The 16,356-nt window shown below is 41.9% G+C and overlaps 1 protein-coding gene across 9 annotated transcripts in view; it reads right to left on the bottom strand.

The window, feature by feature from the left end:
• The window catches only part of BICD1 (BICD cargo adaptor 1), a 274,507-nt gene that overhangs the window by 87,672 nt on the left and 170,479 nt on the right, over positions 1–16,356 (bottom strand). The gene's annotated exons all lie outside the window — the stretch shown is intronic.

Here is a 16,356-nt window from a genome sequence, read left to right as displayed (position 1 = left end):
GATGTTTTGTTTTAAGATGTTTTTAAAGATTTTTTAATATGTTTTAAAGTCTTTTGTTTTTAAGATTTTTAAAGTGCTTTTAGTGTTTTTGTTTCCACTCTGGGCTGCTTCTGGGAAACAACAACAAAGAGTCTTGTGGTACCTTAAAGACTAACACATTTATTAAGGCATAAGCATTTGCAGACGAAAATCCACTTCATCAGATGGATGAAATGTAGCCCACAAAAGAAAAGAAAGGGAAAGAAAGAGAAATAATCCCACTGGTTTCTGCACATACACAAGTCCACTGTCCCTAGTAGCACCTTAATATGGGTGGTTGGGGAAGGGATGAGAGAGCTTACTGATTATGAAGTATTGAGATCACATTCATTGTTTTCAAGTAGAACCTGGAGTTCTGCTGCAGTGTATGTAAAATATGGCCTAACTGGAACTTCACTTGTAATAATGATAAGGAATATCTAGTTCATTGCCTGGACACAGGTTACCAGCAAACAGCGAGGCAGTAGACTGAAACTGAAACAATTTACTATAGAACTATATTATTATTTTTATTATTGTTGTTGTTTATTTCTACCCCGCCTTTCAGCCAAAAGGCCCTCAAGGCAGCTTACAAAAAAACATAAATATAAAAATACATTAATACATCAATAAAATACATCAATATACTTCAAAATACATCAATAAAACAATACAATTTACAGTAGCCAAAACATAAATAAATAAATGTGGGTGAGAAGAAGGATGGACACAGAAGAAGTCCAAAGAAATGGATCTTGAGGGAAAGACCTGGAGGAGAGATCCTTCCTCCATGGTGACTGAGATGATGGGTTAGTGATGCCATGCTACTCAAGAGTGAATTTTAGTCCAGCCACCACCGACTGCCCCAACCCAGATTATCAAATGGCACCAGTCGCTTCACTCCAGGCTCACTCCTCGGAGGCGGAGGCAGCTTCCCCTCCGGCTCCCACGCCTCCTCCTGCCCCGCCGGAGGCGGCAGTGGCTTGGGTGAGCCTGGTGTGGGCCTTGAGGGCCTTGCAGAACTGCTTGAGGCTGACGGCGTGTTCCCTGTGGCTCAGGCGGGCCTCCAGCCAGCGCACCAGTGCAGTGTGATGCCGAGAGAGGAGTGGCTCAGCTGGGGGAGTATCGCGCAGGTAGGCCACCTCCTCCTCCCACAGCCGGGCTTGGCGATGTCGGCGAGGAAAGCACCACAGCCCGGAGGAGGAAAGCAAGGTTGAAGACGCCTCCATTGCTTCCACAGTGCCTGGCAAAGGAGCCTTTTTGGCGGCAGTGGCGGCAGTGGTGGCGGCGGTGGCAGCGCTACTTCAGGCGGCTCCCTCTCCCATCTTGCCATGGAATGAGATGGGAGCCCCAGTTGCTTTCACTTTGTTACTCTTGCCTTTTCCTCCTCCTGTTGCCTTCCTCCCCATCTAGCTGGGAATGTTAGAAAACAATGCAACAGGAGACTTGCGTGACCAGCAGAAGGCTTCAGACTTCCTCCCACACTTTGAGCTGAAGAACCTGCTGCAGAATGTGCTGTCGCAAGCTCTCCTGAGCAATACCCATCCACTCAAGCTTTTTGTCTGTGAGCCTAAGCAATGCACAGCTGTAGATTTGATGCTGATTCGGACAGTGTTTCTTCAACCACTTGCACACATCCTGCTGGGTCCACAGTGCCACTGGCTTAGTCAGTTTCACAATATTAGACTTTGATAATTCTGGTTCCTCTTGCTGCCGCTTGGGAGTTCCTTTTGACTCAAGCAACTTAGAAGAGCTTTCCTTCTTAAGGGAGGACGATTCCATATATAGTTTCTATAGAACAAAATACATCAAAAGCAGAATACTAGGGCAAATAGTGCTGACGAGAAATGAAGTTCTAGGCTTAATAGATAAAATAAAAACTGATGAATCACTGGATGCAGATGGCATCCACTTGAAAGTTCTCAAAGAACTCTAATAAAAATATGTAACTTGTCCCTCATATCCGCCTCCATGCCTGAGGACTGGAAAATGGCCAATGTACCATCAATCTTTAAAAAGGGATCCGGGGGGATCCCAGAAATTAGAGGCCAGTTAGCTTAATGTCTGTGCCAGGAAAACTGGTAGAAAGAACTGTTAAAGATAAAATAACCAAGCATATAGAAGAGGGAGCCTTGCTGAAGCAGAACCAGCACGGCTTCTGCAAGGATAAGCCCTGTCTCACTAACCTTTGAGAGTGTCAACAAGTATATAGATAGAGGTGGTCCGGTTGATACAGTGTACTTGGACTTTGAAAAAGCTTTCAACAAGATACCTTACCAAAGACTCCTGAGTAAGCTTAGCAGTTATGGAATAAGAGGAGAGGTCCTGTTGTGGATCAGGAATTAGTTAAGTAGCAGGAAGCAGACAGTAGGAATAAATGGACAGTTCTCCCAATGGAGGACTGTAGAAAGTGGAGTCTGTGATGTTCCTGTAGGTTAAGTATCTGTAAATATGGTAAGTCCGGGTCTATTAGGTGATGTATGGTAATTGACTGAGGGAGAAAGGGGGAGTACATGGGTGAGAAGCTGAAGTATGCTGGATGATAATTGGCTAAGTGGCTGGCTGGCTGAAGGTATAAATGGAGGTTTGTGAGTGATGAGGGGGGTTGAGTCGGTTAAGGAAGAGAAGTTGTTGAGTTGGTTGGAGTGAGGTCGTTTGGTGAGGGTTGGTTGGCAGAGTTCTGAGGGAAGTTTGGATTGTATTTGGCTGATATTTAAAGAGTATATATATAAACAGAAACATAAAGAGTGACCATATATGAAACCATACGCTTGTGAAACATTCCTAAAGTAATCTTGTTATTTCCTGTTGTTAGTAAATAAATACTTATTTGGTTTACCAAAGGCCTGATCCTTGGCTGGGGGAATATACGGACCAGAAGGGAGGGGAAGGTAATTACCAAGGCTGAACAGAAACTGTATCTAATGGTGGCAGCGGTGAAGGGAGATATTGTAACAAGTCAAGTATCCAGAGCAACCCAGAGTTGTATGCTTTACATATAAAGATACAAAGGGATTGGGAACAGCATAGGCACACAGCCACAAAGTAACAAGCTGTAGAGAGACTGAGGCAAGGTTTCTGGGAGTATTGGTTACAGAAAGTGACTGGTGGTGCTGCCTAGCAGTGGGATCTAGTGAGATCTGTGCTAGAGCGGAGTGAGAAACCATATAAAGGACAGTCCTGACTGGTGGTGTCCCTGGTGGTGCCTAGTGAAAGGCAGTAGCCACAAGCAGGTGGGAACCTGACAGGGAGAACCAGGGAAGGACGTCACAGAGTCCCCCAAGGATCATTATTGGGACCTGTGCTTTTTAACTTGTTCATAAATGATCTAGAATTAGGGCTAAGCAGTGAAGTGGCCAAGTTTGCTGATGGTACTAAACAGGGTTGTTAAAACAAAAAGTGATTGTGAAGAGCTCTGAAAGGACCTCTCCAAACTGAGTGAATAGGTGGTAAATTGGCAAATGCAATTCAATATAATGTAATCAAGTGTAAAGTTATGCATATTGGAGCAAAAATCTTAATTTCACATATACGTTCACAGGGCCTGAACTGGCAGCGAGTGACCAGCAAAGATACCTTGGGGTCATAGTGGATAGCGTGATGAAGATGCCAACCCAGTGTGCGGCAGCTGTGAAAAAGGCAAATTCCATGCTAGGAATCATTAGAAATGGTATTGAATATAAAACTGCTGATATAATACCATTAGATAAATCTATGGTGCTGCCGCACCTGCAATACTGGGTACAGTTCTCATCACCTCACCTCCAAAAAGATATTGTAGAGCTGAAAAAGATTCAGAAAAGGGCAACCAAAATGATCAAGGAGATGGAGCAAGTCTGTTATGAATAAAGGTTGCAGTATTTGGGGCTTTTTAATTTAGAGAAAAGGCAACTAAAAGGTGACATGATAGAAGTGTATAAAATTATGTACTGCATGGAGAAAGCAGAGAGAGAAAGGTTTTTCTCCCTTCCTCTTAACACTAGAACTTGTGGACATCCAATAAAGCTGAATGTTGGAAGATTTAGGACAGACAAAATAAAGTACTTCTTCACACAGCACAACTATGGAGTTTTCTCCCACAAGAGGCAGTGATGGCCACCAACATGGGTAGATTTAAAAGAAGATTAGACAAAATCATGGAGAAAAACGCTATCAGTGGCTACTAGCCATGATGGCTATGCTCTGCCTCCATATGCGGAGGCAGCATGTTTCCAAGTACCAGTTGCTGGAAACTGCAGGAGGGGAAGAGTGCTCTTTGCACTCAGATCCTGCTTACAGGTTTCCCATATGCAACTGACTGGCCACTGTGAGAACAGGATGCTGGAGACTATTGGCCTGATAGCAGGCTCTTCTTATGTTCTTAGAATAGGTTACTGCAGAATTGCAATAAGTACACTACAATTATCATGTACCATAAGAAATAGCATAAAGATACAAGCAATAAATCTGTACCCCCCAAAAAATGTTTTGTTATATTGGAACTCAGGCAAATAGGGACACTGTCACAACTTAAATTTAAAAGCCACAATAATCATTGGGAGACCTGGTATAATGTAATAGTCTAGAAACTGAAATGTGAATCCAGTAAAATCCAGCTTCAAATCTCATTGCCACCATGAACTTATTGGGCACCCTTAGGCCAGCCATTATCGCTCAGCCTCACAGCACAATTAGTAAAAATTATCTAATTTACAGAGTTGTAAGGATTACCAAGATAATGTTTGAAAAGTAGTTTTAATACTCTGATCAGTTCTATAAATGCTAATGCTGTTATTACTGTTGTTGTTAATCGTTTAATTGGATTTTATTGGGCTTGAGGTTATATCGTATTTTTCCTTCACTATCAGAGAAAAGTCTGCTACAAAGTGTATGGTTGTCCTATGGCGGCAGCAGCAAGAGGAAGCACAATGAGCTCCAGTCCCCAGCCACAGCACTAAGGGCAGTTTTCTTTTAGTTGAAACACTGATGTGGGATCAGCTTAGCCTGAATTGGATTTCATTTATCAAATTGCCAATTTTATACCTGATGAAGTTTATTTTATTGCTTGTAGAACTTGAGTTTGTGTGTTTTATGCTGTTTTTATCTTGCATATCTTTTTGATGGCTTTATGCTGTGAACTGGTCAACAACAACAACAACCTGCTAAAAATCCACCCAGGGAGTCAGTGTAGTGTAGTGGTTAAGGAGTTGGTCTACGACTGGGAGACCAGGGTTTGAATCCCCACACAGCCATGAAGCTCACTGGGTGACCTTGGGCCAGTCACTGCCTCTCAGCCTCAGAGGAAGGCAATGGTAAACCCCCTCTGAATACCACTTACCATGAAAACTCTATTCGTAGGGTCACCATAAGTCGGAATCGACCTGAAGGCAGTCCATTCCTTTCCAAAAATCCACCCATTTGGCATTCTTAAACTCACATTTTTCCTTTATTTTTCCCTCTATTCCCCTTCCCTTGTATGTCTCATCTATTCTCTTGTTTTGATTTATGCAGTTATTATTATGAAAATGAGAAATGATACAAAATAATAATATTAAACATTTTACATGTATGTTTAATCTTATTGCCTCATGCTTTCAGGGTGGAATTGGCAATGAATAAAATTTCCCTTATTTCTTTCAGGAATAATTAATGCAGTAATTGGTTGGCATCTCTGCTGTTTTCACATTTCTAAGCTATGTAATATATTCATTCATTCATTCATTCATTCATTCATTCATTCTATTTCTATGCCGCCTTTTGGCCAAAAGGCCCTCAAGGCGGCTCACAAAAAAATAAACACAAATACAAAATACACAACAGAAAAAAAATACAATGCACAAAAATTTAAATAACAAAATATTAACATTGTTAAGAAAACACGGTTGTTTACAGGCCTGGAGATAATCTGTCCTTAAAATGCAGTACTGCCACTTCAGGAATTTTAGTCCTCAAACATTGAGTGGCTGTTGCAAAGGATTCGCTCACCAACATCATTGGATTCTTCCCATGATAGAGAAGACCAAGGCCAGGATGTTTAAGGGGCCAGATGAGGCAAAAGCATGAGAAGATGGCAAGCGGCAGGTAGTCCCACGAGCGGCCCGGCTCATGCAGGTTGGAGGTGGTGGCCATAGAGGAGACGTGCCCCAAGCTAAGCCTCAACGGCGAGAGCGACGTGTCCTCCAGCTTCCCCTCCAAGCCGGATCAGTAAGGCAGGCTGTGGTGGCTGTTCCTCTCTGTCTTGCCCGGTGCTCCGTCGTCCCCCGTCACCGGCTGAGAAGGCCTTGAGGGCTTGCCCGACGGCGTTCAGCAGCTTCTCCATCTCCTGGGAGTCCACGAGCGGAGTGGAGCCCTCCAGCGCCTTCGCCAGTGACACCTCCGTGTTGATTGCCTTGGCTACGCCTCGCTATTTATAACTTTATAGTCAGGTTCCAAAGAACTGCAGCACCTCAAACTTGGTGTAACATTTTATCAATTGGCAGGATACAATGTGATGCTATGGGATCCAGCTTTAGATAATATATAATGTGACAGTCTTCTCGTCCAAGCAGCTATGACAGTTTGGTTCTCTTTAAATATTAATATTAATATGACACAGACACAAAAGCACTCTATACAAAAAGATTTCTACAAAACATGTACAAATCTTGTTACAGAAGTGCTTGCTGGATGTATTCTAGCTACAGAGAATACCCGCATTGTGCTGGAAGAGATTCAAAAGCCAGTACTACATCATTCCAGATATATTTGTTTTGTTTTTAAAAAGCAACCAGCTTGCATTTGTCAGGTGCTTCCCGTTTCTCCAAGACACAGATAAAAGCATGTGATGGATTCAGTTTTATTTTAACACCAGCCAAAATCAAGGAAGAAAGTGTATAATTATATGCCTTTTTTATTACTGGAACACATATATGTGTTACAGATTCTTTCATGTTTTCTAAAACATGCCGAGTTTTAGTATCCTCATATGAAAGCAACATACTTTCCCCAAATACAGGAAATTGTATGAGGGATTCTATTTGCCATTTAACCCTGTTGGATCAGCCTATATTTAATGTTTTGACCAGACTAGTGTCCAGAGAATGCAAATCTCTTGTAACACTAGTAACAATAATATTGTACGCTGTGCTCCTGCGCACACTTACATGAGAGTAAGTCTCACTGGGTTTGGTGAGTCTTTCTTTTTTAAAAACAACAACACAGAATCAGACTTCATAAGTCTGATCAAAGTATCTAAAAAATTAAAACAGGGATGCTGGCCACTAGGCAAGAGATCATTAGTGAAGGTGGAGAAGTACATGTTAGAATCTGACTAACAAGATAAAGGACAGAGACAGTTTTCCAGGTCCTGAAACTCCATATCCTGGCACTCAAGGGATTGCTGCAATTAAAGCAGCAACACCACAAAATGGAAATGAACTGCCTTCAAGTCGATTCCGACTTATGGTGATCCTATGAATAGGGTTTTCATGGTAAGCGGTATTCAGAGGGGGTTTACCATTGCCTCCCTCTGAGGCTGAGAGGCAGTGACTGACCCAAGGTCACCCAGTGAGCTTCATGGCTGTGTGCAGATTTGAACCCTGGTCTCCCAGGTTGTAGTCCAACACCTTAACCACTACACCACACTGGCTCTCTAACACCACAAGAGCAACAAAAGAAAGTTGGGATGGAGCCTTGTTGACCATAGCAGGGGAAGGGAAAAGAGAAAGAGCAGAATTCAGTTGACATTTTTTATCTAAAGGGAATTGTATATCCAGAGTGTAAGTGAGATTAATTCCTCACAGAGCCAGACATTTTTTTATTTACATTGCAAAAACATTTTTAGCTTTTACAGTAGAGATGGAGATTGACTGTGTCTGCCAACACTAGCTTAACCCATTAGGTGGAGCTAAAATTATACAAATACTTATTTTGATGCCTTGAGTCTATTTTGCAATCTGAGTCGCCAGGAGAGAGAGCTGGAATGGTTATAACTAAATTAATGCCAACCTGAATATAGACATTGAGAAAGACACTTCAGAAAAACAGTATTCTTGCTGAGATATGACACGTGGCCACTATTTGTGCTTTCCGGAAACAATTGAGGACTGTTTTTTCTGACAAGCTTTTCCCAGAGAAATTTATAGCCATTTCCCATGAGTGTCTACTTTGCATTGTTTTAAAATTTATCTGCTAGCATAGTAGATCATTCCAAATAAACAAGTCTGAGTTAGAATGTAAACAATGAAGAGACCAGGAAAGGATTTTCTGAATGGCCGGCAGTAACCTGGCCAATTCAGCTATGAACTGATATGAATCTCTGAGATGATGTTTATGAGACAGAAATCTATGAAAACAGAAAGGTGTTTGTAAGACTGTTCCATGAGAATGTTTATGACAAATCTGTGGGAATGAATTCATGAGAAAACACAATGGGAACACGTCTTTCCATAGAAAATAAAATGTATAAAAAGCCAGGTTTCATAGCACTCAGGGCCCCTCAGCACTGCTGGGGGGGTGGTCAAGGAAAGCAGGAGAACCATCCATCTGTTCCATCCAAAACATCTGATGGGTGATGTATCATGACATGTATTCCTATGTCCTTTGTATTTTGGCTCTGTGATATGACTTAGAGTTTAACTCAGTCCTTCAACTATTGCAACTTGTTTTAATTAAGATGTCCCTTCAGAGTTTGGATAATTGGTCAGTTGCCTGCTTTGGACAGGGTCGTACTCCCTCTGAAAGAGCAGGTCCGTAGCCCGGGGGTGCTTCTGGATCCATCTTTGTTGCTAGAGGCCCAGGTGACCTCAGTGCCTAGGAGTGCCTTTTACCAGCTTTGGCTGGTGAGACAGCTGCGGCCGTTTCTGGACCGTGATAGCCTGACCACTGTTGTCCACACACTGGTAACCTCTAGGCTGGATTACTGTGATTCACTCTATGTGGGGCTGCCCTCAAGGTTGGTCTGGAAGCTTCAGCTGGTGCGACTTCCGGGAAGGGTGACTTTGCTTGTGCCTGCTTTTGAGACGGGCTCCCGCCGCAGAAGAAGCTTATTCAGATATAAATCAGTCAGAACATTTTTTTTTTGACTGATGAAATTTCTCCTGGGCAGGGAGAAACGTAGAGATCAACCTCAAAAGCCTGTTTTTGTTGGGAGGACTGGATTTCATTAATTTATGAGAAAAGGTCCAGCCAGCAATGCCGGACGGACTTCCGAACAAGCTCTATCTGATTAATGCGATACGTTTATCTTTTCTTCAAAGAGAAAACGGACTAACAGGCAAGCACCCTTCTTTCTATTCTTTTTTTTACTTGGTTTAAATTGTTGCAGCAAAAAGAGATTTGTCAAATGAATCAGCTTTAAAGAACTTCTGGGTGAGCTATAACTCTTCTCTGTTATTCACGAAATTAACAGCTTATCTCTGTTTCTATTGCAAAAAGCTGTCCTGGAAGTGCATTCTAAAGATATAAACAGAAGAGGGATTTCTATTCCGAGGAACATTATATTGTCTGGGACTATTCTCTTTTTGGTCTATTTTATTTTGACGAATCTGCTTCTTCACGACGCCACTAACTGTTTTGATGCTGGGAACTAAATTTGTTTTGTATTCTTGAACATAGAGAGATAAGGCAGGCTGCTCTGTTTATACTGTGATGTCATCAAGCCTGGAATATTAACCCAATTGTTGCTGAAATAAGAAGTGGTTCTTCTTTATTTTTGTTTTGTTTTGTTTTCGTGGTTTTAAAAATGGCAATCAAGAAAGTGGCTGAGAATCTGGAAGTAATTATGTTTCAGAAAATAATGGATGAGATTGAGATAACGAAACAAACCCTGCGACAGGGCAGTAAGGAGCTGAAAATGGAACTGAGCAAAATGACACAGGAGCTTAAAGAAATAGGGGATCCTGTGAGAGAGGAGAATGAGATCAGAGATGAGAAAAGAAAAAATAAAGGGAAGATACAAGCCCTGGAGATTGGAACAAATGTGGAATTGGAAAAAGATCTGGAGTTTATGGATATTAGAAATAAAATCTACTGTTTGGAATTTAACGTTATCTCTGAAGAAATTAATGAAGATATTAGAGATAAAGTTATCAATGGCTTGGATAATCTTCTGGACTGGAATGATGTGATGGAGCTTGATATAGAGAAAATCTATGGAATTAACTGCAGCCATGTGACAATGGAAAAACTCTCAAGAGATGAGCCAGTGCATTTTGTAAAAAAGAAGAACAGAGATATGACTTTACAACAATATTTCAGCAACTTATTCAGAATTGATGGCAAGAAAATATTTGGGATAGAGGAAATTCCCATCAGACTCTTATTATATGACTATGGCTATGACAGCAAGATTATTATGGAATACTGATAATGGAAGATTGGACACTGAAATTACTGGACTTAACAGGACTATTGAAGATGGAAGATGGAATTAATAGGGATAATGGAATAATGGCTATTGAAATTATTGGACCTAACAGATTTTGATGAGATGGATTAATCAATATGTTTATTTGGACTATGGTTATGACAATAAGATTATTATTATTATTAACGAGATGGATTAATCGACATGTTTATTTGGAGAAAAATTGATAGATATATTTCTTAAAGAATTGAAACTTCTCTTTGACTTTTTGTGGAAAGAATAAAGTAATGTTTATGAGATTTGATGATTAATTAAGATAACTACTGGAGGAAAGTGATTTTATAATATAATTTAAGAGACAGGATTGTTATATATTGTAGACCTATAACTGATTTGATCTGTGACAAATGGGAAGTCAACATTTTATTTTTTTCTTTAATCATTTTTGTTTTGTTTTGTTTTTTGTCTTTGAATGTTTTATGATTTTGTTTTGTATGTTTTATGAAAATTTGAATAAAAATTATTGTAAAAAAAAAAGGAAGCTTCAGCTGGTGCAAAATGCGGCGGCGAAACTGCTCACTGGAGCAGGGTATCGCCAACATGTCACCTCGCTACTGAAAGAATTGCACTGGCTGCCCATTTGCTACCAGGCCAAGTTCAAGGTTCTAGTTTTGGTGTACAAAGCCCTATACAGCTCAGGACCAGGATACCTTATCCCTTGCATACCCAGTCGATCACTGTGCTCTGCAGGTGAGGGCGTCCTGCAGATACCATCTTATCAGGAGGTTCGTTCTGCACAATATAGGAAACGGACCTTTAGTGTGGCAGCACCTATCCTGTAGAATTCCCTCCCTTTGAATATTAGGCAGGCGCCATCTCTGCTATCTTTTTGGCGCCTTTTGAAGACTTTTCTATTTCAACAAGCCTTTTAAGTTGAGAGCTATCCTAGTCTGTGTCTGTGTCAGAATTGCTGAATATGTTTTTTAATAATGTTTTAACTCTTTTTAAAAAGGTTTTTAAATGTTTTTAACGCTGTTTTGTCTTAATGGATTTTAAGATTTGTTTTTATGATGTTTCAAAGTGTTTTTAGTTCTTTGTTTGCTGCCCTGGGCTCCTGCTGGGAGGAAGGGCAGGATACAAATTAATTAAATAAATAATAATAATAATACCATCTGGCTTAACCATAAACCGCTCATCTTTTACTTTAGACCAGGGCTGTGGAGTTGGTACTCCAAACCTTCGACTCCGACTCCTCTATTTTTCTGCTGTCCGACTCCGACTCCACCCAAAATTGCTTCCAACTCCACAGCCCTGGAAAGCGCTGTAAATGTCTTTTTAAATTGGATGCTCTTGTAGGAGCATTTTTATCGCTGCCTGAATATGCTCTGATCTTGGCATCACAGCATTTGTCTTCATCTGGGTCCTGTGTCATACACTGACACACAAAATGTTTTCCATCTTGAGTTATGGTGAAATGCTCAAATACAGCTGACTTCATGGGAAGCTTCTTTGACATTTTGAATTTATATTTTTTAAAAATTGTCAATCAAAATTTATTTTGAAGCCGGAGTTGGAGTCGGTACATTTCTACTCTGACTCCATCTCCACCCCAAATTGCTCCTGACTCCGACTCCAACTCCACAGCCCTGCTTTGGACACTGTTGGGGTTAAATTGAAATCCCCAGTGCTTGTAAAACTATAGTTCACTTGTCCTATCTAAACCAGCTTGGGCTTTATGGGAAATAGAACCAAAGTGGCCTTTATTTGACTTTTGATATAAAATGTCGGTTTATTTCCTGGTGACCTGACCCTTACCTACATTCCAGTGGCTCGCATAATAAAAGCCGGTTTAAGCTGGAAACTTCCCTACTATGTATCTCTTGTATCACATCCATGCCTATGACCTTGTTTATTGCTATAAAGGTGCCTTGCTAGAAATGTTATAAGCTGTTCTGCTGCCCCTCAGATCTTGACTTGTGAAACCCTTTGATATGCAAGCGTAGTAATTTTCATGTCTGTCTCCTACCCATGGGGCGCCCGGTTGCAGCCAGCCACCCCTTTACTCTTCCCTTCTTCTGTAGTTGCATAGTGCTTATCTCTAGGACATGCGAAGTATGCAGACATGGAATCTAAGAGATAATCTTAGTGTTTCCACTTTCGTCCTTCCCCCTACACCCCTTTACCTCCTTTTGTCTGCCCCAAAGCTATAGTGTCTAGCAACTGCTTCTTTTGTATTTTGTGACGTATGCCCAATACTGTAAACTTCGGGGTGAGCCTATATAAACCCTATGACACCAATAAACGAGGTTCCCATGCTGGCCTGCTTCGGCTTGTAAGTATTGGGTCCCCTTTGCAAAGGTTTTTGTCTCGTGTTACTTGATCTCTGATAGTGGGTTCATTTGCACTCAACTCCGCACTCTTCCCGGGTGTAATAAGCGAGTTGGGGTTGACAGGGCGACTTGCATGTTGGGTTTGGACCTAACAACACCAAGCTAGTTTCATAGTAACCACAGTTTCATAGCAGCCTCTCTATGCACCCAGTTGTCCTCACAGAAAGCGACACTGTTTTAAATGTCCTTCCCTGGGAGAACAAAATGAATGTTGTTGTAGAAAAAAATTAGTCTGACCACGTGAATATAAAATGCTATGGCTTTATTTCAGACCCATTCACACACAGACATAGACACAAGATTGCTGTAGCAATGAGAGGACGCCTCTCCAATGAGATTGGGAAAACTCCCTCTGTCCCTTGTAGGACAAAGCTTCCTTTTTATATACTTTGCCAGCAGTGAGCTTCATTAATATGTAACAAATATTAAAAGCAGCAAACAAACTAGTGTCAATAAAGTCACAGAGGTCTTTTGCGAGGAACTTTCCTACAGCTCATAAATGATTGCTAGACCCAGGTGAGTTTCCTTATTACTAGGTGGCTACCATCCGGCCAGCCACAAATAGTTTTTATTGTTATTACAGGTAACTAAGCAGATTCGTTATTTACTGGGGTCTGTGTTTAAATTGCCCTTTACAAAAGATAACACTGTCAGATTGAAACGTTCTGTTTAGAGGGGACCAGGAACTTACTGCCATCTGGCCTGACCATTAATCGTTCCCTTTGTTATCTTTAGACCTGGTTTTGCAGCAACCACAGTGTAGCTTGTTTACGCACCCAGCCTGTCCTTACAGAAAATCACACTGTTTATATTGTTTTTAAAATGTTCTTCTCTGGGAGGACAAAATGGATGCCAAGGACAAAGATGGATTCCAGTTGCTTTAAATTTCCCCCACGCTACCTAGAATGCATTGTATTAGCTGTAGTGTGCAAGATATGAATAAATAGCATATATTACAAAGACTGTTCTGCTGTCTGAAGTCTGACTCCCAAACAGAAAATTTCTGGTACTTCCCAAGACTCAAGACTTCTTGAGTGGGGTCTCTTCTATTCTATTCTCTGCCTACACTAGACAACTGCTGTTGATAACCTGCGAGCTTAGATTACCTTGTTTGACATACAAGGACTCTGTGTAGATATGGGGGAAGGGAAAAAGCAAGAACCCTCAACGCTATGCATACACTGGCAAGGGTGTAGTCTTGCCGGTAACACTTTTACTGCACTTTGCTAAGTCATGCTTATAAAGCTCAATGATGAATCAATCACACCTGTATCATGGTTACATTCTAATCAGACTTGGCAGCATACATAGTTGATATATACCTTCAAAGTTACATATATATTTAGGAAGTTTGTTATATTTCACAACTTGTGCCCCTCATTAGCTTATTTTGACAGTACATCTGGCTATCTGTCTGGAATCTGGTCCCTGAATTGTCTCATGAGTGAATAAACAGCCAGGCCCATGAGGAGATTCAGGCATGGAAGAAGCCATTGCCACACCACTAAACTTCTCCATATACAATGGTCTTCTGGCATTTCCACTATAGGCACGTCTCTTCTCTCCATGTAGAGAGATAAAATGGAAATGCTGAGAGGCAGGTGTGGGTTTGAAGGGGGCAGGGGGAGGACAGCTGACAATACGGCTCCAGGAAAAGCAAGAACACAGAAACACAGTTGGGCACAGACAGGCAAGGAGAAGGGTGGCTCTCTCTGCCTCAACTCTGCAGGCAACCCAACACTGACAGGCTGAGTAGAAGGTTGGCAACCTCTGTCCCTAGGGAGCCAAAGGGAAGGTTACTGGGGAAAGAAGCAATGGCATGCCCTGTATCAATTATATACAGAGGCCAACCTAGGAGAAGGAAGGGGGAAGAACCTGAGCAAAAGAGGGTAGAAGCCCATAGGGGGTCCTGTGATGAATCAGGCTCCTGAGTTCTGAGAACAAAGGGCTCACCAGGTCTACTCTGAAGCAAGAGTGGACAGACATTCTGAGGAACCTCAAGGGGGGGGGAGTTAGAAGGGAGAAAATTAGGGTTGCCAGGTCCATGGCCTGAGACTGATCCTGTATCTTTAGGAGAAGAGAAAGTCAGCCAAGTGCAGGTGTTCTTGCAACGCTGTAATGGGAAAAACCACAAGGTGGAATTCTCCCTCCCCCCCTCCACAACTTTTAAAGATACAGAAGACCTCTTGGAGGCAGGGCCTGGCAACCAAGAAGTCTTCATAAGAACATAAGAACATAAGAAGAGCCTGCTGGATCAGGCCAGTGGCCCATCTAGTCCAGCATCCTGTTCTCACAGTGGCCAACCAGGTGCCTGGGGGAAGCCTGCAAGCAGGACCCGAGCACAAGAACACTCTCCCCTCCTGAGGCTTCCGGCAACTGGTTTTCAGAAGCATGCTGCCTCTGACTAGGGTGGCAGAGCACAGCCATCACGGCTAGTAGCCATTGATAGCCCTGTCCTCCATGAATTTGTCTAATCTTCCTTTAAAGCCGTCCAAGCTGGTGGCCATTACTGCATCTTGTGGGAGCAAATTCCATAGTTTAACTATGCGCTGAGTAAAGAAGTACTTCCTTTTGTCTGTCCTGAATCTTAACGCCAATCTTCAAAAAGGGATCCAGAGGGGATCCCGGAAATTACAGGCCAGTTAGCTTAACTTCTGTCCCTGGAAATCTGGTAGAAAGTATTATTAAAGCTAGATTAACTAAGCACATAGAAGAACAAGCCTTGCTGAAGCAGAGCCAGCATGGCTTCTGCAAGGGAAAGTCCTGTCTCAGTAACCTATTAGAATTCTTTGAGAGTGTCAACAAGCATATAGATAGAGGTGATCCAGTGGACATAGTGTACTTAGACTTTCAAAAAGCGTTTGACAAGGTACCTCACCAAAGACTTCTGAGGAAGCTTAGCAGTCATGGAATAAGAGGAGAGGTCCTCTTGTGGATAAGAAATTGGTTAAGAAGCAGAAAGCAGAGAGTAGGAATAAACGGACAGTTCTCCCAATGGAGGGCTGTAGAAAGTGGAGTCCCTCAAGGATCGGTATTGGGACCTGTACTTTTCAACTTGTTCATTAATGACCTAGAATTAGGAGTGAGCAGTGAAGTGGCCAAGTTTGCTGATGACACTAAATTGTTCAGGGTTGTTAAAACAAAAAGGGATTGCGAAGAGCTCCAAAAAGATCTCTCCAAACTGAGTGAATGGGCAGAAAAATGGCAAATGCAATTCAATATAAACAAGTGTAAAATTATGCATATTGGAGCAAAAAATCTTAATTTCACATATACGATCATGGGGTCTGAACTGGCGGTGACCGACCAGGAGAGAGACCTTGGGGTTGTAGTGGACAGCACGATGAAAATGTCGACCCAGTGTGCGGCAGCTGTGAAAAAGGCAAATTCCATGCTAGCGATAATTAGGAAAGGTATTGAAAATAGAACAGCCGATATCATAATGCCGTTGTATAAATCTATGGTGCGGCCGCATTTGGAATACTGTGTACAGTTCTGGTCGCCTCATCTCAAAAAGGATATTATAGAGTTGGAAAAGGTTCAGAAGAGGGCAACCAGAATGATCAAGGGGATGGAGCGACTCCCTTACGAGGAAAGGTTGCAGCATTTGGGGCTTTTTAGTTT

The sequence above is a fragment of the Rhineura floridana genome, chromosome 8, assembly GCF_030035675.1.
Source record: "Rhineura floridana isolate rRhiFlo1 chromosome 8, rRhiFlo1.hap2, whole genome shotgun sequence".
NCBI lineage: Eukaryota > Metazoa > Chordata > Lepidosauria > Squamata > Rhineuridae > Rhineura > Rhineura floridana.
This window is presented reverse-complemented; position numbering and strand designations above follow the sequence as displayed.